Source organism: Lepidochelys olivacea, assembly GCF_965140295.1.
Source record: "Lepidochelys olivacea isolate rLepOli2 genome assembly, chromosome: 10".
NCBI classification, from domain to species: domain Eukaryota; kingdom Metazoa; phylum Chordata; order Testudines; family Cheloniidae; genus Lepidochelys; species Lepidochelys olivacea.
In genome coordinates this window covers 63,737,813-63,760,218 of record NC_140420.1, presented here as the reverse complement: position 1 = coordinate 63,760,218, position 22,406 = coordinate 63,737,813, and the positions used below count along the sequence as shown (strand labels likewise).

Genomic DNA, 22,406 nt, shown 5'->3' with positions numbered 1-22,406 from the left:
AAGAATCAGAGGCCTCATAGTTTATTTATTTGCTGTTTGAATGTTAGGAAATTGCATTATTATATAGACATCAGGCCATTCTTGGTAAAATAATAATAGACAATAAAAGACTGTCATTTTTTTAAACAAAGTTGAAAGTAATATAGGTTAAATATAATAAGTCTTGCTGCCTTGAGCTAGTAGAGATGGGGTGCAGGAGAGACTTAGATTCCTTATCTTTTTCTCCTCGTATATTTTGATCCAAAAAGAGCTTGCAATTACAAATCAACTGCAGGGCCCTGGGTATCTCATGCCCATCTCCACCCCTTGCAACATAATTGTATTTGAACATCTAAAGAATCCTTTTTTAAAAAAAGTTTCTAATGCTTATGGTTACAAAGATGATATTGAAAATGTGAAATGAGTGCAAACTCATGTCATGCTGTCTTCATGAGTTTGCAGAACAATGATTCTGAAAGATGTGAACTGACTCTTTAGTTCAATGTGTTGTTGACTCTGAAACCTAAAGATGGTCACCCAAACAGGGAGGACTGGTGAAAAGGAGCTAACGAGGCTAAACACCATCACTAAGATCACAGCAGCATAATGTGGCTGATACAGTGGAGCTTGCAGTACACTTATCTGCCAGTGGGTGATTTCCAACTTGTAGCATATAGACTGCAAGCTTTAGAGGAAAGAAGTCTAGAGCAGGGAACGCAGGTTTCGATGGGGCTAGCTCCACAAGAAGAGTATAGAGTCCTGTACAGAGTCTACACACGGTCACTACAACTTGTACTCTTGCTTTTCCAGACTCAGCACAGTAACAGGGTATTTCTGAGCTGCAGGTGGTGGCTGTCAGGCACAAAGGACAAGGTTTCTGAGTCTGGGAACGATTTTTCTGAGCTTGAGAGAGTGTTGGGTAGGAGAGGGTTCTGAGCTGTGGAGTGATTAAGTGGAGGAGGAGGCTGTCCTTAATTAGATAGGTGTGGGAAGGGGAGGGATGAGTATGAGCAGGTGGGGTTTGGGTTGGAAGTTGCTGAGGGGACTTAGGTTCCGAGACCAGGAGTGGATGAGTTTCACTGGGAGGGCCAAGTGAAAGGGAGAGTGAAGTCAATTGGTGAATGAAGTTGTGGGTAAAATGTTGGTGTCTAGGAGCAGGGGAACTTCCAGTCAGCCACACCAGTGTGCTTCAGAATCCAGGTCTACCTTGCTGCAAACTACATGACCACTGTAAAACATTCCAGACCCTCACCTGATGCAAATAAACCTAGTTCTATTGACTTCAGTGGGACTTCAAGCTAGAATAGAGGGGCTGGTTCATTAGATGGACAGTTAATTGCAGCTGTAACATTGTTGTATTGCTTCTGTGCATTAAGAATCTATGCGCTCTGTAGAATTTAAAAATCAAGAGACTTCTTTTAAATGAAAGCTTTCTCAACCTAGCATTCAGGTGAGGTTTAAGGAGATAACTTTGGGTATGAATATATCGGGTAAGGAGACATTTTTGTGAGATGGGGGAGGAGCTGGTGTTTATTTTTTGTGACTGATGAGAGGATCAACTTGCAGAAGTCCAGATTCTTGTTGAAATAAACACTAAAAATCCCATTGATTTGTCTACAGAATGTCACTGCTTGGCTTGATTTTTTGAACAAATTAGTGAGCATTTCAGTGTCCTGAAAGAAAAAAGTTATTTGGTAATTCGGTTTCTGGCATTACAAAGCACTAGCCTGGAATAATGGGGTTTTGGGAAGCATGCTGCTGCATCAACTAATCAGAGGGAGTAGTAAAAAGGCATAGAATTGTTGGGAAGTAATAAGGTTCTCTGACATCACAGGCCTTTCCTTTCCCCTTTGAGCATCTTCAGTTAATACCAAGTGAAAAGGAAACTCCTTTGATCTTGGAGAACAGTACAACAAGACATGAAGGAGAACTGTAGAAACCTGGAAGCACCACAATTTTTATAAATGATAAAACAAATATTACAAATCAATACAGCTCTTGATTACTAGAAAAATCCATCCAACTTGGAGGAGAGAGGCAAGTCTTCCAGATCTCTCATTTTTAACTCCCAGAAATTAAGTACAATTTTTCTTTCTAGTAGGATGCCTGTTGCCACCAGTTTAGCCTAATAGCCTCTGTGTAGCATTGTAGTATTAGTGGGGAAATAAACACATTGGATAAATATTGCAAGTTGCCATCAGATTTACTTAGCAGCCACTGTGTTCTGAGAACTCTGGCTGAATGCAGGAGCTACAGAAAGCTGAAGTACCACTATGATAGTGCCTAGTACATAAACTTTGCAAGGTGCTTTGAATACGTGAAGTGCTATGTATTATTATAACATTTATGTGCTCTCCACAAATCAAAGGAATATCAAATTGCCTCTCTCCAGTATCAGAGCCAAACAAGGCTACAAAAGGAAGGTTCCCATTTTAAATGACAAATAGATATTGCTACACAAACTGTAGAAAGGACAGCCTCATTCCCATAAATTCAAGCAATTGGCTGTGCTGTGGGTCTTCCTGGTGTCTGGAAAGCTCAGGCCTAGTATTGTAACATTCCCCTGATGAGCATTCCCAATAAGTTTCTGGCATTTAAGGAACGTAAATAGAGTTCTACAGTTCTTGCCCAATTAAATAAGAAGAAGCATCTTTGTGTCACTGCCTTGAGTGCAGAATAATCCTCCTTAGCCTCATGAGAAGAAGGCAGCTAGGTAAACTTCTTCTATAGGAAGAGGACTTACCTCCGTGGTGAGGGACTATAAGAAGAAACATGTTTTACCTTAGCGTGGCTTTCCTTAGAACTCACGTTTAGTGACAGGAACAGGACAGGTTCCTTGTCTTGTTTACCTACCTGGAGACCTGATGGGGTGGAATAAATGACTTTGACCTCAAAGTTTTAGCTCCTGAATGTCCTGGTCAAATATGGAGCAAGTCAGTATGAAGTATAAACTGGTCTTACCCTGATAGGGTCTGGTTGAGAAGATGGCTACCTCTGAAAGGGTTGTGGCCACTATACTGAGAATCTCAAAACTGCAGATCAGAATGCTCTGTACCCTACTGTAAAGCTGACTGAAGCTTTAGGGCCATGCTGGCTCACACTTCAGGCTGGCACGGTTTTAGGAAACAAATATGAGACTGGGAAACATTTCAATATCTATTCACTCCCCAAAAAGTTTCTGGAATCTTTTCCCATCTTAAGAATCGAATGTAAGAGACTTTCAAAATACATTTTTTTTATGACAAAGGTTTTGTCTGAACTTTCTTGATCTGATGGATCAAATGTAAGAAAGAAAAAACCCTTCAAAATTAATTCCTTCACCCCTGAAACAAGTGCAGCTGTTTTAGCCAGCTATTTGTGGCGGAGACATGGATTGTGGAGAAGAGGCCAATGATATTGTGGAAGGGAAGAAATTCTTACCAGAGCTGTGTCTGTTGGCTGCTTTGCTTGTTTGGTTGGATCAGGAGAAAATATCAGTCTGGACCAGGACAACTGGAAACCCAGAAACACCTGTCTAAAGATGGAATGAGCTTGAGAGAAATGTTGTCAGTAATACATAGAGGATACCCTGTTACCTGTCGGGGGTGTCCCTAAATGGTGAGCTTTAAATGCTTTTTAAAATGCAAACTTTATTGCATTGTCATTGCATTCCAGTGCAAGAATTATTGCTGCAACATAATGTTGTCAAAAACCCAGGATATGGCCGTAGGGCAAGCAGATGTGCTGCCTTATTTTACGCTATACTACACCAGGAGGCAGGTAGCCCTAGCTAATTAGTTTTAGATAATGAAGCAGGTACAGTGTTTTGTTGCACTGAAGCAAAATCTGCTAACTCAACCCTGGGTGTAACTCCACTGACTTAGTGGAGTTTCAGTAAGGATTAGTTCAGTCCACAATAAAACATACATGGCCATTATATCTTATTGAATTGAAATCTGAAAGGACTAGCTCATTGTGCAGGAGGTCAGACTAGATGATCATAATGGTCCCTTCTGACCTTACAATCTATGAATCTATGACTGTCATCTATAGCAACTTCTTTGTACAATGAAGTAGTCTCTTCCTGCAGTGTTGATCAGGAAAGTTTCAGGTGATCTTCTTCTCTTATGTGGTGCTGAAATGAAGTATTTCCAAAGAAAATTTGACCAGAACACTCTGTGAATCTGAGTCCTCATTCTTTAATCTCTCCCAGGCTTTGTTTCCCCTTGCCTTCCCACATACAGCCTTTTCTCCTTCAGCACTGACTGACTGATCAGTTGTAATAAGCCTGGCATTGTATCTCATTAGAGATGCAGGTTCCTCTTGGTAAGAAAGAACAGGTAAGCACTTCTTTCTCATCTCTCCTTCCTGTCTCTGTATCCAGCACTAAGTACCCTTTGGCATTTGTAAAATGGCTGCCAGGATGTATGAGAACACTGTAAAGGCAGCATGAGGCAGCATTTAGATGCTCTAACTGGTATCCTGACATTTTTCTTCTTCCGCCTGAAATGATCATATTATTGCTGGCATTATCAAGAGAAGGACATCCTGAAGGATTTGGGTTGACTATGGGGGTGTGTGTCGGGGGGTGGGGGGAGCATTAACACTTAAGCACAGATTGCCTTGGGACAGCTGCAAGGACTAGTGTGGTCAGTAATAGAAGTGTCCAAAACAATTCCACTGCTGTAAAAAACAATGGAGGTTATGAGAAGGAAGGGGAAAATAAAAGGAAGGAAGGAAGGGGAAAATAAAAATAAATAAATAAATATTTTTGAAAGCTTTGTGAGAAGCAATACTTGTTCTGACTTGAATTGCCCCCCCCCCCCCCCCCCCAGCATCTTAACAGAACATCTTTCCACCTCGCTGGAAAAAAAAATCATGCCAGGTCCAAGGTTTCTGAGACCCAGCATCAATGAAGAAACCTCTTATGGGTGAGAGGGAAACCAGCCTACCATCCCCTGTTCCTATCTCTCTTGTATTCTGGCATTGCCACAGTGAGACGCTGTTAAAAACATCATATTCATTTATGGCAACAAGAGGATAGAGGAAGCTAGTGATTGCACCCTCAGCTCTTACATTGCCATATATCTGCTACTAAGAGGGCCAAACATTTGTGTGTTTCCAGCATCATGCAGACTAGTTCTAACTATACCATGTGTTTGGAGCAGTGCAGAGGTTCTCAAGAGTCACTTTGTTCACCCATGACCTGTGAAAATCTCTCACATTCTCTTTATGTTTTCAGACAGGACACTAATGGATGCAATATAAGGGCCTAGACAGAGTAGAATAAAATCAGAGATTACATTACTGAGTTTCCCCATGCATCAAGCAGAGAGACTTCTGTCTATTGCTCTTATTCTGTAACATCAACATTTGGACCAGAGTCCAGACTAAAGTCTAAAATGGCCAGATTTGCAGACTTATCAGCTAACACTGCAAAGAACTGACAGAGGCCCCTGAAGACTCTCAATGTCATGGCCCTCAAAACTTCTTACCCATTGCATCCTCGCTCTTCTTGCCAGTCAGGGATTTAGAAATTATGCTGTGCTTCCTTTGCATCTAATTTACATCTCAGGCAAGGCTGTCACTCTAAAGCTAAGATGGACACAAAGAAAAAAAGAACACAGTGTGTGCCTGAGAACACAGTGAGGAAATTATACACTGTCGCCAGGACAGTTGTTTAATTACTAGAGTTATTCTGGTTAAAACAAAGGTAGATTCCCCATGCTAATCAGCCCCCTAAGATCCCTTGACCTCATACCAGTTGTGATCAGCTAAATAAGCTCCTACATTTTATGGAAAGAGAAAAACATCAGGATCAGACTCTGTGGAATGAAAATAAAATGTGTAATGAAGGATGCAACTTCTTTCATGCCATGTATACTTTGGTCAGGCTCATCACTCAGATCTGTCATTGCTAGAGCAACAATGTCCCCTTCATGTTACTGTGCCAGTTCTGAACATACTTGTGCAAGCCAAGTAATATAAAGAGGGAAACGTTTTCTTTAACAATGTTCGAGTTTGTTTGTTTCCAATCAGGAAAATTCCCTGAGATCCCTTCCCGTCCCCATACGTCCCCACTTTGTTACGTCTTCCCCCAGAGGGCACAATTGAGGACAACTTTTCCTCTCTATCTTCTGGCTTGGGAGATCAGGACCAATCTAAACTCAAAAACTAAACTGGTATCCATCCCCTGGCAGCACATTGTACAGCTACTGGAGCATAGGGCTAGCTTAAAATAAAATAAATAAATATGGCTCTTTCCATATCACTTCCCTAATTTTGTTTTACATTTGAACAAATGCTGCTTATTGCAGCTACCAAATAAGCATTTCCATCTTTAAAGGATAAAGTCTTAAAAAACAGTGGGACTACTCACATGCATAAAGGTAAGTGCATGTGCAAGGGGAGGATGGGGCTGTAGCTGGGAAGAATGGGATCAAGTAATATCAAGATGGCAGCAATTGCTAATGTGACACTTTTTTTGTTGTTGCAAATACAATGTTAGGTCACAACAGATACTCAAATGGCCAGATTTTCTATTGGTGTAAACTGGCATTGAGTTAAATGGAGCTGTGCTGATTTATACCCACTGAAGGTCTGGCTCATTTTGTTGCTGTTCATTTCCAATTGCTTTGGTTAATCCTTCAGGGCTCGGATTCATTAGCCTTCCCGGCACTATGCAAAGCTCATCTTTTCAAGAGCATTTGGGGCAGAGATAGATGGACAGACTCAGGGCTAAAGGATCTCAGTGGGCTTGCAACTGGGGTTGTGAGGTGGATTTGTTTTGCTATTATATTGTAATGTTTAAGTAGTGCCTTGAGTGTTATGTTTTAAATAATGTGACAAGCTTAGAGCTAAGTGCTAGAAAACAATCAAAATAACTCAAGTTAAAAAAAAATAAAGGTCCTTCTTTGAGTGGTTGTTGACAGTGCTGTTCTTAGCAAGTTCCTATCCACTGGGGTAATGTTTCTTCCATGTTCGAGTTCTAACCTCTTTTATTGTGCTATAGAAGTTTAAATAGTCACAATATATGGTACATCTGTTACTATAACAACTCTGCCAACATGTAATCTATTTTAATTCTACCAACATGTAACCTATTTAAGTTGTCATGGGATAAGAGGGAAGATCCTTTCATGGACTGAGAACTGGTTAAAAGACAGGGAACAAAGGTAGGAATAAATGGTAAATTTTCAGAATGGAGAGGGGTAACTAGTGGTGTTCCCCAAGGGTCAATCCTAGGACCAATCCTATTCAACTTATTCATAAATGATCTGGAGAAAGGGGTAAACAGTGAGGTGGCAACGTTTCCAGACGATACTAAACTGCTCAAGATAATTAAGACAAAAGCAGACTGTGAAGAACTTCAAAAAGAAGCAACAAAATGGCAAATGAAATTTAATGTGGATAAATATAAAATAATGCACATTGGAAAAAATAACCCCAACTATACATTCAATTTGATAGGGGCTAATTTAGCTACAGCTAATCAGGAGAAAGATCTTGGAGTCATTGTGCATAGTTCTCTGAAGACGTACACGCAGTGTGCAGCGGCAGTCAAAAAAGCAAACGGGATGTTAGGAATCATTAAAAAAAAGGGATAGAGAATAAGATGGAGAATATCTTATTGCCCTTATATCAATCCATGGTATGCCCACATCTTGAGTACTGCGTACAGATGCGTTCCCCTCATCTCAAAAAAGATATACTGGCATTAGAAAAGGTTCAGAAAAGGGCAACTAAAATGATTAGGGGTTTGGAACAGGTCCCATATGAGGAGAGATTAAAGAGGCTAGGATTTTTCAGATTGGAAAAGAGGAGACTAAGGGGGGACATGATAGAAGTATATAAAATCATGAGTGGTGTGGAGAAAGTGAACAAGGAAAAGTTATTTACTTGTTCCCATAATATAAGAACTATGGGCCACCAAATGAAATTAATGAGTAGCAGGATTAAAAGGAAGTTCTTCACTCAGCGCACAGTCAACCTGTGGAACTCCTTGCCTGAGGAGGTTGTGAAGGCTAGGACTATAACAGGGTTTAAAAGAGAACTGGATAAATTCATGGAGGTTAAGTCCATTAATGGCTATTAGCCAGGATGGGTAAGGAATGGTGTCCCTAGCCTCTGTTTGTCAGAAGGTGGAGATGGATGGTAGGAGAGAGATCGCTAGATCATTACCTGTTAAATTCACTCCCTCTGTGGCACCTGACATTGGCCACTGTTGGCAGACAGGATACTGGGCTGGATGGACCTTTGGTCTGACCCAGTATAGCCATTCTTATGTTCTAATCAGAATTTTAACTTCTTTTGAATACTTTGAAATTGGGACTGTCACACATTCATGTATTAAGGAAAGCTATTAAACGAGTTTATCATTTTCACTAAATAAGTTAAGTAGGCTGCAAGATCCATTAATAGTACTAACGAATTCCCATCTCAACAAGAAAGGGACTAACTATGCTTTCATTTCAGATAATGATTAGCTTAGGCTTCAGGCAACCACTTTGGTCATGAACAATTCTTTTTGTGAAACCACTTGGAATTTAGAATAAGATTGCATTTAACTGTTTCTCTTTTTGTTCTTGAATGATTTAGCTTCTAGAGAAAAAAAAAAAGCAGAAGCTCTCTGTTGACCAGAATTTTCAGAATACTAGCAATCAGGATTAAAAAAAAATAAAATAATTAACAATAATGACAGATGAAAAGTAGAACAGTTATAGTCCACAAATACAATCATTTTAAAGGCTAAATGACTGACACATTTCCAGCAGATTCTTTCCCAAACTCTTCTAAAATTAAACTATTCTCTGTATCTAGAATATAATGCAGAAGCCTTAAATATCCAGCTGTCCTGAAGGAAATGGGAGGTTTGTTTGGTTTACAAGATCTCACTGTTATACAACAGAATTCACACTTCAGGGCAGGAAATCTAAAGACAGCTGGGCCCTTACCCTTCTGCTACAGCAATGTAGTAATGCTCATTAAAGTCAAAAGGAGTTATTTGTATCCCAAGGGTGCAACTGGGCTTTAGAACTGTAGGTTAATCTTCTCAGGATTATCCCATCAAAGTGCACCCACTCTATTATGTGGGCTAATACAGTTTGACCAAGAGAAGTTACTAATGTGCAAACTGATCTGTGCTATGCCAGCTGGGTCATTGCATAGCATGCCTTGTTTTTGTCTTGTATAGTAGCACAGGTGATAGAAATCTATTGTATGAAAAACGAGAGCTGAGAGAAGGGAGACCTGCTTGGATCAGTACTGATTTCTTCATCCACTGAAGATGGCAAGCATATAATATCAAATACCTATGCGTTCATTTGCAAATAGGGTTGGTCTAAAAGTGAAAGCTAATTTTCAGTGAAAGAATTGGCACAAACTGAAAAAAAAATGTTTTGCTTAAATTTTTTTGTGGATTTTTCCATGCAACAATTAAAAATAAGTTGTATGAAATCCAAATGGAATAGTATCACGTGACAGGGATGTGGGCTGTCATGCCTGGTGGTTCAAGAATGAGTCATGCCTAATGGTCAGAAAAGGTGCAAGTTGCCAGGAATCAGGGCCAGGTGCCAGACCCAAGGGACACAGCAGGAATCAGATCCTAGGGTCAGGCCCAGCTTACCTGAAATGAGGCAAGGCATGAGCAGAGCTGGAACAAGGCAGCCACACAAGTTCTCTCAGTCAAGGGGCAAATGCTTTTGGCAGCCAGTGCACTGCCGCTTCTCCTGGGCTTAACAGCCTGTCTGCTGGCTCTTCCAACCAATCAGGCAGCCTACTACAGGCCAGCTGTGCTCATTAGGTTGTCCGGAGACTGGCTCTGCTGCAGGGCCGGATTCCTGACTGATAGAATCAAACTGCATTTTTGGGGAGGCTTTCCATTTCCCCTCTTCCCTTTCTGTCCCTTTTCAATGGGAAAAAAAAATGGTCAGAGAAATGAAAAGAAAGGAGTGAAAAACCTAGAAAACTGAAAAATGATCACTTTGATTTCATTCGATTTGATGGAATAAAAAGATTCATTTTGAAACACTCCAAACATTTTTTGGTTTTACATGTTTTGTCGAAAAAAACAAAAACAAAGAAAACCTTTCCTTTCAGACAATAAAAAAAACTTTGCAGGTTTTACAGAAGTGTTTACATAATTTGAAGCCATTTTCCATTAAAAATTGGCCAAAAATGTCAGCCAGCTCTAGCTGCAAATATGGAAAACATCTCTCTTCTCTCATCAGCCTCAATATATCTCCAAGCGTTCATTCTTAAAGTCGACAGGCAAACATTTATCTAAATAAACGGCAAGAGGGATCAGATAATGAGACATAAATGAAAGAGGGAAAAGGAACAAAACCTGTAGAACTCACAAAATTCTGTCACAGTTGTAGGTTACATCTCTTTCCATGGTCCTCCGGGGTAAAATCCTTACCCTGTTGTGGTCAATAGGTGTTTTCCCATTGAGTTCTATGATTTTACCCTATCTGTTTGGCTTACTTAGATTGTAAGCTTTTTAGGGTAGGCACCCATCTTATTCTATGAGTTGCTTGTATGTGCATGGATACTTCATATTAAAAAATGTTTATAATAAATAAGCAATATCTGAATGGCTCAACTAGCAAAGGAGATGTAAATTCTGAGTGATTAATTAAAGTAATATTTCTTAATTTCAGCTCCATGTTCCCTGCCACCAAAGTTGAGCTACATGGGTCCTCTCTGCTGGTTGTTCCAGAATACATAGTTTTGTGACCTCTCAGCTACTACTTAATTGGTCTGGATTATGAAGATGCCCTATCAGATAACAGTATGATTTTTTTTATCTATATATATAAATATGTGCCATGGTATTGAAGAGAATTTTAAACATGATTATTATATACCAAAGGTGAGTGCCACTTATCTGACCAAATGGCTCTTCAGCTGTCCCAGATACTATTCACACTATGCTAGAATGAGGCATTCTGGGACTACAAATGTAGCCCGCTAACATGACACTGGAGGGGGCAAAGTAATTTATTGAAAGGTTTAAGTAGTTATGATGAATGTTCTCTGGCTAGCTGGGTCATCCAGCACATAGTTCTGCTATTAGTATGTTTTTGATAAAATTATTTGCAGGTCACTTTTAATGCTCTGGAATGGAACGAGAGCACTCTGAGGTCCTTCCACTGAAGAGCACTGAGAGAATACATTTATGCAAAATACTGTAAGCAGATTGTAAAATCTGTCTACTTTCCTGTTTTAAGTGGAATGTCCTTCTCTTGCCAAATACTGACAGCACTAGTACAGCAGCTCGTTGCTCCTAGTATAATTTTCTTGAGAACAATGACTGACAGCTATAGATGTGGTGTGTAGAGTAGGTTTCAGTTTGTACAACACTGCAGCATCTTTTCTCTAAATCATCCTGTCATAAATATAAAGGGAAGGGTAAACCCCTTTGAAATCCCTCCTGGCCAGGGGAAAGCTCCTCTCACCTGTAAAGGGTTAAGAAGCTAAAGGTAACCTCGCTGGCACCTGACCAAAATGACCAATGAGGAGACAAGATACTTTCAAAAGCTGGGAGGAGGGAGAAAAACAAAGGGTCTGTGTCTGTCTGTAGTCGTCTTGGCCGGGGACAGAACAGGAATGGAGTCTTAGAACTTTTAGTAAGTAATCTAGCTAGGTATGTGTTAGATTATGATTTCTTTAAACGGCTGAGAAAAGAATTGTGCTGAATAGAATAACTATTTCTGTCTGTGTATCTTTTTTGTAACTTAAGGTTTTGCCTAGAGGGGTTCTCTATGGTTTTGAATCTAATTACCCTGTAAGATATCTACCATCCTGATTTTACAGGGGGGATTTCTTTATTTCTATTTACTTCTATTTTTTATTAAAAGTCTTCTTGTAAAACACTGAATGCTTTTTCATTGTTCTCAGATCCAAGGGTTTGGGTCTGTGGTCACCTATGCAAATTGGTGAGGCTTTGTATCCAACATTTCCCAGGAAAGGGGGGGTGCAAGTGTTGGGAGGCTTGTTCATTGTTCTTAAGATCCAAGGGTCTGGATCTGTAGTCACCTAAGCAAATTGGTGAGGCTTTTTACCAAACCTTGTCCAGGAAGTGGGGTGCAAGGTTTTGGGAAGTATTTTGGGGGGAAGGACGCGTCCAAACAGCTCTTCCCCAGTAACCAGTATTAGTTTGGTGGTGGTAGCGGCCAGTCCAAGGATAACGGGGGTAATATTTTGTACCTTGGGGAAGTTTTGACCTAAGCTGGTAAAGATAAGCTTAGGAGGTTTTTCATGCAGGTCCCCACATCTGTACCCTAGAGTTCAGAGTGGGGGAGGAACCGTGACATGGTGGCACAGTGGTGGGATTAACCTGAAATCATTTTGAGATCCAGTTGAGATTTTTTGAACTAGAAATACAGATTTTAAAAAGGAATTTGTAGGAAGTCCAGAAAGCAGCTTTGAAACTGAAAGCAGCTTGGTTTCTCTCTGCTTTGTGGCCAAGCAGAGACAAAAGGGGATTATCTTGTGAATTGCAGGTTTTCTTTGCCTGGAGGCAGGGTACTTAACTCCTGCAGGGAAATTCACAGTCTTCCAACCCAGAGGTTTTTTTTTCTTTTCTTCCTAAAAGTAAATAGGGGGTGTGTGCTCTACCCATTTGCCTGGAGACAAAAGTGGCAGGGTTTTTTTTAGGATTTTGATTTTTTTTTTGTTTTACAAAGAGCACAGGTTTGAAAAGAAATTTTTTTTCTTTGGGCTGGGTAAGCAGGTTTCCAAGTAGTTGGAGGTTTTTTGCTTTAATTTGGGCCCAGAGCAGAGACAAGGGAATTGTCTTTTTCTGTAGGCTGACAATCACTATCAGAGAATAGGTATTCTATTCCAGCACAGCAAAATTTTACAGCCAAGTTTTGTTTGTTTATTTCTAAACCTCAGGTGTAAAGTTAGTTAAAAACAGAGAGGTTAGAATGGCCAAATCCTCGGCTCGACTACAGCTGGAATTAGCCAAATTTCAGGCTGAGGAAAAACAAAGGGAACATGAAAGACAGATAGAACTCATGCGGCTGGAGAAGGAGGTACAGGAGGCTGCCCACAAGAGGGAAATGGAGGCAAGGAAGCATGTGGAGGAGATGGAGAGGATAAAGGCCCGGCAGAATATACCAACAAACCCTAGCAATCCTTCTCCAGGTACCACTTCCCAACCCAGAAAGTTCCCCACCTACAAGGCAGGTGATGATACTGAGGCCTTCTTAGAAAACTTCGAAAGGGCCTGCCTTGGGTACAACATCTCTACTGACCAATACATGGTAGAGCTGAGGCCGCAGCTCAGTGGACCCTTAGCTGAGGTGGCAGCTGAAATGCCTAAAGAACATATGAACAAGTATGAACTGTTTAAATCCAAGGCGAGAGTCAGAATGGGGATAACACCCGAGCAGTCTCGTCGGAGGTTCCGAGCCCTAAGGTGGAAACCAGACATGTCATTTACCCGACATGCCTACCACATTGTGAAACATTGGGATGCCTGGATATCAGGAGCAAGTGTTGAATCTCCAGTAAATTTGCCCTTCCTAATGCAAATGGAACAATTCTTAGAGGGTGTTCCTGAGGAAATAGAAAGATACATCCTAGATGGGAAACCCAAAACTGTAATCGAGGCAGGAGAGATTGGAGCCAGATGGGTGGAGGTGGCAGAGAAGAAGAAAACTGGTCGCAGTTGGAGCGGAGACCAGAAGGGACCACCCCAGACCACACCCTATTACCGGGGGCCGCCCAAAGCCCCACCTACCTCCCAAAGAACCCTCCAGACCCCTTATCGTCCCACCACCCCGTTCTCCAGCAACCCACCTCGCCCCGGTGACCCGTCAGCTGGACGATGTTTTAAATGTAACGAGCTGGGGCATGTAAAGGCCAACTGCCCCAAGAACCCCAACAGATTACAGTTCATTGCACCGGAATCACACCAGAGGTCCACAGGCCCAGATACCTCCCAGATACCCTTGGAGCGGAGGGAAACTGTGAGTGTGGGCGGGAAGAAGGTCACCGCGTGGAGGGACACCGGAGCACAAGTGTCAGCTATCCATGCTTCCTTAGTGGACCCCAATTTAATCAACCCAGAGATCCAAGTGACGATTCAACCCTTCAAGTCCAACTCTTTCAATTTGCCTACAGCCAAGTTGCCTGTCCAGTACAAGGGCTGGTCAGGAATGTGGACTTTTGCAGTCTATGATGATTATCCCATCCCCATGCTGTTGGGGGAAGACTTGGCCAATCACGTGAAGCAGGCCAAGAGGGTGGGAACGGTCACCCGCAGCCAGGCTAAACAAGCCGTGGGGCCTAGCTCTGTTCCGGAAACTTCTATCAGGGCCCGGTCAGAGGTGATGGACCCGGACCCCAGGCCAATGTCTGCAACAGCAGTAGTGGATCCAGTCCCAGAGACCCAGACGGAACCAGTCCCAGAACCGGAACCAGCCAAACAACCAACACCGGACCCCGTGCCAGCACTGAATCCAGTACTTGCAACCTCAACACCAGAGGGCCCCACTGAACCTGAACTGGCAGCAGCCGATAACCCTACCCAAGAGGCTCAGCCGGAGCCTGAATCCCAACATAGTGCACTAGCGGAGAGCGGTTCACAGTCAACAGAAATGGCTCCATCCTCTATATCGCTTCCAGAGGGACCAAGCCTAGGTCCACAATCCAATGAGGAACTGATGTCTCCAGCATCAAGGGAACAGTTCCAGACCGAACAGGAAGCAGATGAAAGCCTCCAGAGAGCTTGGACGGCAGCACGGAGCAACCCACCGCCTCTCAGCTCTTCTAATCGATCCAGAGAATTAAAGGTTTGTCAGTTTACAGCCCAGGGAGGAGACGACGCTGAGTGGCCTGAAGGTGTCTATTACGAAGGGAAATGTGCTGGTGGTGTGGAAGAGGTGAACCTCTCCATGACCCTTGGGCGTATGCAGCGACAGCAGATCCAGGAGCTGTGCACTAGCTACGTGCCAACGTTCTCAGCCACCCCAGGACTGACTGAACGGGCATACCACTCCATTGACACAGGTAATGCTCACCCAATTAGGGTCCACCCTTACCGGGTGTCTCCTCAAGCTAAAACTGCTATAGAACGGGAGATCCAGGATATGTTACAGATGGGTGTAATCCGCCCCTCTGAAAGTGCATGGGCATCTCCAGTGGTTCTAGTTCCCAAACCAGATGGGGAAATACGTTTTTGCGTGGACTACCGTAAGCTAAATGCTGTAACTCGCCCAGACAACTATCCAATGCCACGCACTGATGAACTATTAGAGAAACTGGGACGGGCCCAGTTCATCTCTACCTTGGACTTAACCAAGGGGTACTGGCAGGTACCGCTAGATGAATCTGCCAAGGAAAGGTCAGCCTTCATCACACATCTTGGGCTGTATGAATTTAATGTACTCCCTTTCGGGCTGCGAAATGCACCCGCCACTTTCCAAAGACTTGTAGATGGTCTCCTAGCGGGATTAGGAGAATATGCAGTCGCCTACCTTGACGATGTGGCCATATTTTCGGATTCCTGGGCAGACCACCTGGAACATCTACAAAAAGTCCTTGAGCGCATAAGGGAGGCAGGACTAACTGTTAAGGCTAAGAAGTGTCAAATAGGCCTAAACAGAGTGACTTACCTTGGACACCAGGTGGGTCAAGGAACTATCAGCCCCCTACAGGCCAAAGTGGATGCTATCCAAAAGTGGCCTGTCCCAAAGTCAAAGAAACAGGTTCAATCCTTCTTAGGCTTGGCCGGTTATTACAGACGATTTGTACCGCACTACAGCCAAATCGCTGCCCCACTGACAGACCTAACCAAAAAGAAACAGCCAAATGCTGTTCAGTGGACCGGAAAGTGTCAGAAGGCCTTTAACAAGCTTAAAGCGACACTCATGTCTGACCCTGTACTAAGGGCCCCAGACTTTGACAAACCGTTCCTAGTAACCACAGATGCATCCGAGCGTGGTGTGGGAGCAGTTTTAATGCAGAAAGGACCTGATCAAGAATTCCACCCTGTAGTGTTTCTCAGCAAAAAACTGTCTGAGAGGGAAAGCAACTGGTCAGTCACTGAAAAAGAATGTTATGCCATTGTCTACGCTCTGGAAAAGCTACGCCCATATGTTTGGGGATGGCGTTTCCACCTGCAAACCGACCATGCTGCACTAAAGTGGCTTCACACCGTCAAAGAAACTAACAAAAAACTTCTTCGGTGGAGTTTAGCTCTCCAAGATTTTGATTTCGACATCCAACACATCTCAGGAGCTTCTAACAAAGTGGCTGATGCACTCTCCCATGAAAGTTTCCCAGAATCAACTGATTAAAATCGTCCTTGAGATGTGGAAAATATTGTTAGTCTTTATGTACTTGGTAGTATATTTAGTGATGCATGTGTCTTATTAACTCTGTTTTCCTAGAGCTCCAGGAAGAAATCCCAGCCAGTGTTTCACCCTAGCTGAGATTTGGGGGGCGTGTCATAAATATAAAGGGAAGGGTAAACCCCTTTGAAATCCCTCCTGGCCAGGGGAAAGCTCCTCTCACCTGTAAAGGGTTAAGAAGCTAAAGGTAACCTCGCTGGCACCTGACCAAAATGACCAATGAGGAGACAAGATACTTTCAAAAGCTGGGAGGAGGGAGAAAAACAAAGGGTCTGTGTCTGTCTGTAGTCGTCTTGGCCGGGGACAGAACAGGAATGGAGTCTTAGAACTTTTAGTAAGTAATCTAGCTAGGTATGTGTTAGATTATGATTTCTTTAAACGGCTGAGAAAAGAATTGTGCTGAATAGAATAACTATTTCTGTCTGTGTATCTTTTTTGTAACTTAAGGTTTTGCCTAGAGGGGTTCTCTATGGTTTTGAATCTAATTACCCTGTAAGATATCTACCATCCTGATTTTACAGGGGGGATTTCTTTATTTCTATTTACTTCTATTTTTTATTAAAAGTCTTCTTGTAAAACACTGAATGCTTTTTCATTGTTCTCAGATCCAAGGGTTTGGGTCTGTGGTCACCTATGCAAATTGGTGAGGCTTTGTATCCAACATTTCCCAGGAAAGGGGGGGTGCAAGTGTTGGGAGGCTTGTTCATTGTTCTTAAGATCCAAGGGTCTGGATCTGTAGTCACCTAAGCAAATTGGTGAGGCTTTTTACCAAACCTTGTCCAGGAAGTGGGGTGCAAGGTTTTGGGAAGTATTTTGGGGGGAAGGACGCGTCCAAACAGCTCTTCCCCAGTAACCAGTATTAGTTTGGTGGTGGTAGCGGCCAGTCCAAGGATAACGGGGGTAATATTTTGTACCTTGGGGAAGTTTTGACCTAAGCTGGTAAAGATAAGCTTAGGAGGTTTTTCATGCAGGTCCCCACATCTGTACCCTAGAGTTCAGAGTGGGGGAGGAACCGTGACACATCCCGACTCTGTAGAAGCAGAAACATTGGGCCACATTGTATGCTGCCCCACAAAGGAAATGCAGCTAGGTAGGGGAAGAGCAAAGGTGGCTTCATAATCTTGGAATTCTGGGCTCAGTTTCTGGCACAATTTAGGGCAAGTCCAGGGTCCCCTAAATTATGGTGGCCTTGTCTGACTGCTTAAGGCTGCACATTGGTCCAGAACGATTGGAACATGATGCACTCTAGCATCTCCCCAACCATCCCCCCACTGGGGACTACACAGGAAGGTGCTGGAGGACCATACACAAGCCCTACAGCAGTGGGGGGACTCCGTTAAACAAGCTGTATTCCTATGGATGCTGTTCTAAAAACCATAAATCACCAGAGCATCATAAAGAGACTGTAGCTGGGGACAGAATCAGGTCATTGTCATAACTCATGAGTCTTTCATCAGCAGCTTCACCCAAAGCTCTTATCAACAAATACTCCTCCACTTCTAATCCACCAGTGGCATGGAGTGAGTTAGTACAAACTTTTCATAGCCCCGGGACTGCCTGAGATGTTTATTTTGTGAAGAAATGTATCAAGCAAAGACAGAATGTACCTTTAATACTAATCAAAACTATTACACCATAAATAAGTTCCTCTGCTATGGAATAAATCCTCTAGAATAATAACCTCCCTAGGCAGAACCACTGCAAGAGAAAATGCTTCAGGGAGAGGCCTCTACAAATAAAACCCCTGCTAGGAAACTGCTTACAGGGAATGCCTCTCCAGACAAAATGATCTCGTGGATAGTGAGGGTGAGGCAACCTAGGGCACACTCAATCCAGTACTTTTATTTTGCAAATATGCAACTCGGCAGGGGGTTATGTAAATATGGTTGTGCATATTCATGAGTATGTAAATTACAATATTCTATTTGCATAACCCCTCCAGATTTCATCCTTAATATTTATGATACAGACTAAGATCCCAATACGGCAATGATTTATGCCTGTGCTTAACTTTCAGCATGTGACTAGTCCCATAGCTCAGTGTGGCTACTCATATGCCAGAAGTAAAGCATGTGCAGAATTCTCTGCAGGATCATGACCTAAAACAGAAATATACCCTCTTATCTCAAGCAATCAGACTAAGTTGATGTTTAAGCGGGGGAGAGGGGGTTTACACAGCTGCTGTCTGTATTGTCCATGTCCTGTGGATAATATAGAAATTCACTCAGATGCCCTCAACTTGGCATCTTCCATAAGTCCTAAATTTCACTTAGAAATTCCTCCTACATACCCAGTTTGGTGTGTGTCCATACATATTCATGTACAAAAAAAGCCAGATTTAAATCCTGACAAATATTTAGTTTTCTGTGATGAATGATTAATAGCTTACTAAACAATACAGCCCTTCTACTTAAACAGACAACATTCACAGGTTATTCCTTGTTCCACCTCTTGACTATTCTTCTGTCACATAACTAAGAAGTAATTTTAATCATCAATCAATATCCTTGCTGTAACTGCCTGTGCTATAGACCCATCTTTACCAGTACAGTATGCTCATTTTATACTTCCAGTGAAAAAAGCAGATTTATTCTTTTGGAAACTGGTTTGCTATTTGGCATTATTGGGCGGACTAATCTTTGATATGCAACTAAGGAGTCTTTAGTGTAGAGAAAAAGGGACAAATGCTTTAGAACTATGAGATGGGAATCTAACCATCTGACTGATTCACAGAATATATAGTATATAAAATTGAAACAGTTGGCATCAGTCTGTTCCAAGAGATGTCTAGACAGCATGTTGCTGATTGACAGTCAGACATTTTCCAGTAGACAGACTGGCACGTCATTCTGAGATATGTTTGCATATGTTATTGCTTCATGGGGAAAAACAATTAGCTATGCAAGGCCACAATGCAGAACAGGCATTTCTAATCAGGATGCATCTTTATGTTAGAAGTGGATGCTGTACAGTTCTCTAGAATGTTCTGAAGTTTTCCGATCTCCTTTCCACTTCAACTTTGGAGATCTGAATTAAGGACCAAGCACCTGATTTTCATTCTGGTTGTACAAACATCATGCTCATGAAAGATTCTAGACTGACAGCACTATAAAATGACGTCCAATTTCTTTTACAGAATGGACATAGCATGGGCAGCAACATGCTTAGTCCACGTGCCTCAACCTGGCCCCAGAATGGCCGCCACTAGGGGTGAAAGGGTAATTCATTTTCTACATCAGCACAAGAAGAAATTCCTACCCAGCCATTAAAAGCCCCTATAAGTACACTTTGTGTAAGTAACAAAATGTGGTTGGGCAGAGAAGAATTCAACAAAACCCCCAATCCAAGAGATGGTCATTGGGTTGTAGCTCAGCCCCTCTGTAGCAAATTTTCCAGCCTGCCAACAGGAATAATGTCCGTTGCCCTTTTGCACTCAGATGCAGAGGTTCCCAGGCACTGGATGAGTGTGGATTCAGAGGTCCCTTTCTCAGCCTGCCCCCATTAATCCCCACTATGATAGTTCATTCAGAGCTAGCATGGAGCCTACTTCAACAATGTGCAGGATATTCAAAAGCCAACCTGGGCACCCACTCCCTCTGCCTTTCCTCACCATGCAGGCACATTGAAGGGGGATCTAGGGCTTTGCATTGCTCCTTGGCCAACACATGAATTTTACTCTGAGTACTTGGTCACTCTGCATAGACTGCCAGTAGGGGATGCCAACTAATCCTAGCTGTAATGGCCTTTGCAATACTATCTGCATGCATATTTGGAGTATAAAGGGACTGTTCCTGAAAGATGCAGAGTGCCCTGAACCCCCAGTGAAGTTAGTCAGAACTGAGGGCATATGCACTTCCCATGAAGTTCTCAACACTTTGCAAGATTGAATTCAACAGCGAACAATTCAAACAGCTGGCCATGAGGTGGGTAAAGACAGGTACAAAAGAAGGGATATGATCATGGCTTAGCTGCAATTACATACTCATTGGTGAATCAAGGCAAACAGCCTGGGGAATTTTTAGTTACATTGTGAGTTTTGTTTATTTTGCACAGTACCATTTGCAGCAAAAATAACTCAGCATTGGAACCATCATTGGAAGCACAATAGCAAATGATCCAGTGACATGAAAAGGCATCCATACCTGGCCTGAAAATTCCTTTTCAGAGCAGTGTAAAGTAACCAGCATTTAGTCAAAAAGAAACCTGTTTAAAATAACACTGAGAAAATCTGTACCGGAGTAAAAATAAAATGGATGAAAAGTTACTTAACTGAAAGGAAGTCAGAGAGCACATCAGATAGGGTAATGGCACATTTAGGAGTCATGCTCTAGCAGTTTGGGGGAGGGGATGTAGAAAAGGTAATTCCCTAATGGAAGGAACAGGTTGAGACAAGTTTCCATATTCCGTCCTGTGGAATCCATTGGTCAGTCTATTGCATATTTAGTTTCAATATCAGTTAAATCATCACTGGGAAAGAAGATGTCAGCAAAATGAACAAAACAAGCATAAGAAATAATTACTCACCAAGGTCAAACTCTGGAAAGATGGTGGAAGCATCATTTACAGTGACTGAAAAGCTCAGAGGAGTTATCAGTTTTTCCGCTACGTGCTGGTTCTGTGACGAAGAACGCCAAAGCAAAGCGTAAGGCCACAGGAGTTTGTGGTTGACCTCTTCTAATCAAATGATGGGGACAAAATTAATGAAAAGGTGAAAAAGTAGTAAATTAATATGAAGACCCCTTTCACAGTTGTAATGTCTATAGGTTTTCTGGCCAAATGTGAGGAGTGCCAGATTTTGTAATGAGTTTACGTACTCAACGAATAAGTTAAATTTGTCACTTTGAGCTAGAATTAGAAGCTGCCTGAATACTGTCCTATGTCACAAATTTTTAATTTTTTTTCCTAAAGAGATCTCATTGTGTCTTTCAAAGATCAGCATCTCAGCTATATCTTTGGATATTTCCCAAATGTAAGAAAATCATTATTTCAACAGCATTCTCTACTGACAAAACAGATTGAGTTCAGTGGTTACTTAGACACAATTTTCCAGGGAATTCAAACATCATTTTTCAAACTGTGAAGCTGCAAGTCTGGTGTTAGGAATGAAGTTACTTTGGGAATGGATAATATGAAAGAAATCCATAAGCCTGAACTCCCAGATTTGGACGGAGCAGAAACAGAACTACTGTCTCATCGATTGACATGTGGTAGAGCAAAGACCCAGACGGTATCAACCTGAAGTTCCTTTGTCTTTACCATTGAGATTGTCTGTCTTATCTAAATTACTCAAAAGAAAAGTGCAAGATTCCACCTTACTCAGGATGGCATTAATTAGGCTATACAAGCTAATAAAGTGAGATAATTTATCTGCCTTCCTTTCACATCAGAATTAGATATTAATCAGAAAATGTGTCACTACATGACAACCAGTTCAATGACAAAAATCAGATTCAGGCAAATTGGCACCAGTCCCCTCAACTGATAACTTCTCTGTAAAATGTATTTTGTTTCATGGGCAAAAACCCCATAAAATTGCAGAGAATTTAGCTTTTTCTTATTTGTGGGTTTCATTTGGCTAACATTGCTGTAGAAGAATGGAACTGAACATGCAAGTATTTTTTCAGGATATTTTGTCCCATTCCTAAATATACAGGGTCCCTTCCATTCCCCTGCCCTCCTTTCCCTCCTCAAGATCTGCCTCTGCTAGAGCTGGTCAGAAAATAGGATTTTCCTCCTTGACAAATTTTAACTTTTTGGCAAGATACTGAAAACTAATTATTTTTAAAATTCAAAATTGTTTTGGGTTTACTGTGTGGTTGCTGGATGGTATTACTGGCCTGTGATATCAGTTCAGACTAGATGATCTGATGGTCCCTTCTGGCCTTAAACTCTATGACACCTTTGCAGCTTCCGAATCTTGGATCTGGCTCTAGGCTGCTGTCACCGTGTTCCTCTCCCAAGGCACACCCTGTGGCCCAGGACTGGGTCTTTGCCCTCACCCAGCCTCACCCGCTGTTCCATGGCATAGGCCCAGACAGCAGTAACACAGCCTGCCAGCTAGCTCCAGGATAGTTCACCCCTTCC

General features: G+C 42.2%; 1 long non-coding RNA gene across 2 annotated transcripts in view; it reads right to left on the bottom strand.

The window, feature by feature from the left end:
• The window catches only part of LOC311527750, a 34,789-nt gene extending 13,860 nt beyond the window's left edge, over positions 1-20,929 (bottom strand). The window contains exon 1 of one of the 2 annotated variants that reach the window (XR_014713439.1): positions 20,847-20,929. This is a non-coding gene — a long non-coding RNA (uncharacterized lncRNA). Of the gene's footprint in view, positions 1-3,399; positions 3,436-20,846 lie in introns of those variants that run through there. The other variant, XR_014713440.1, reaches the window with a different exon arrangement.
• Positions 20,930-22,406: the final 1,477 nt, after the last annotated feature.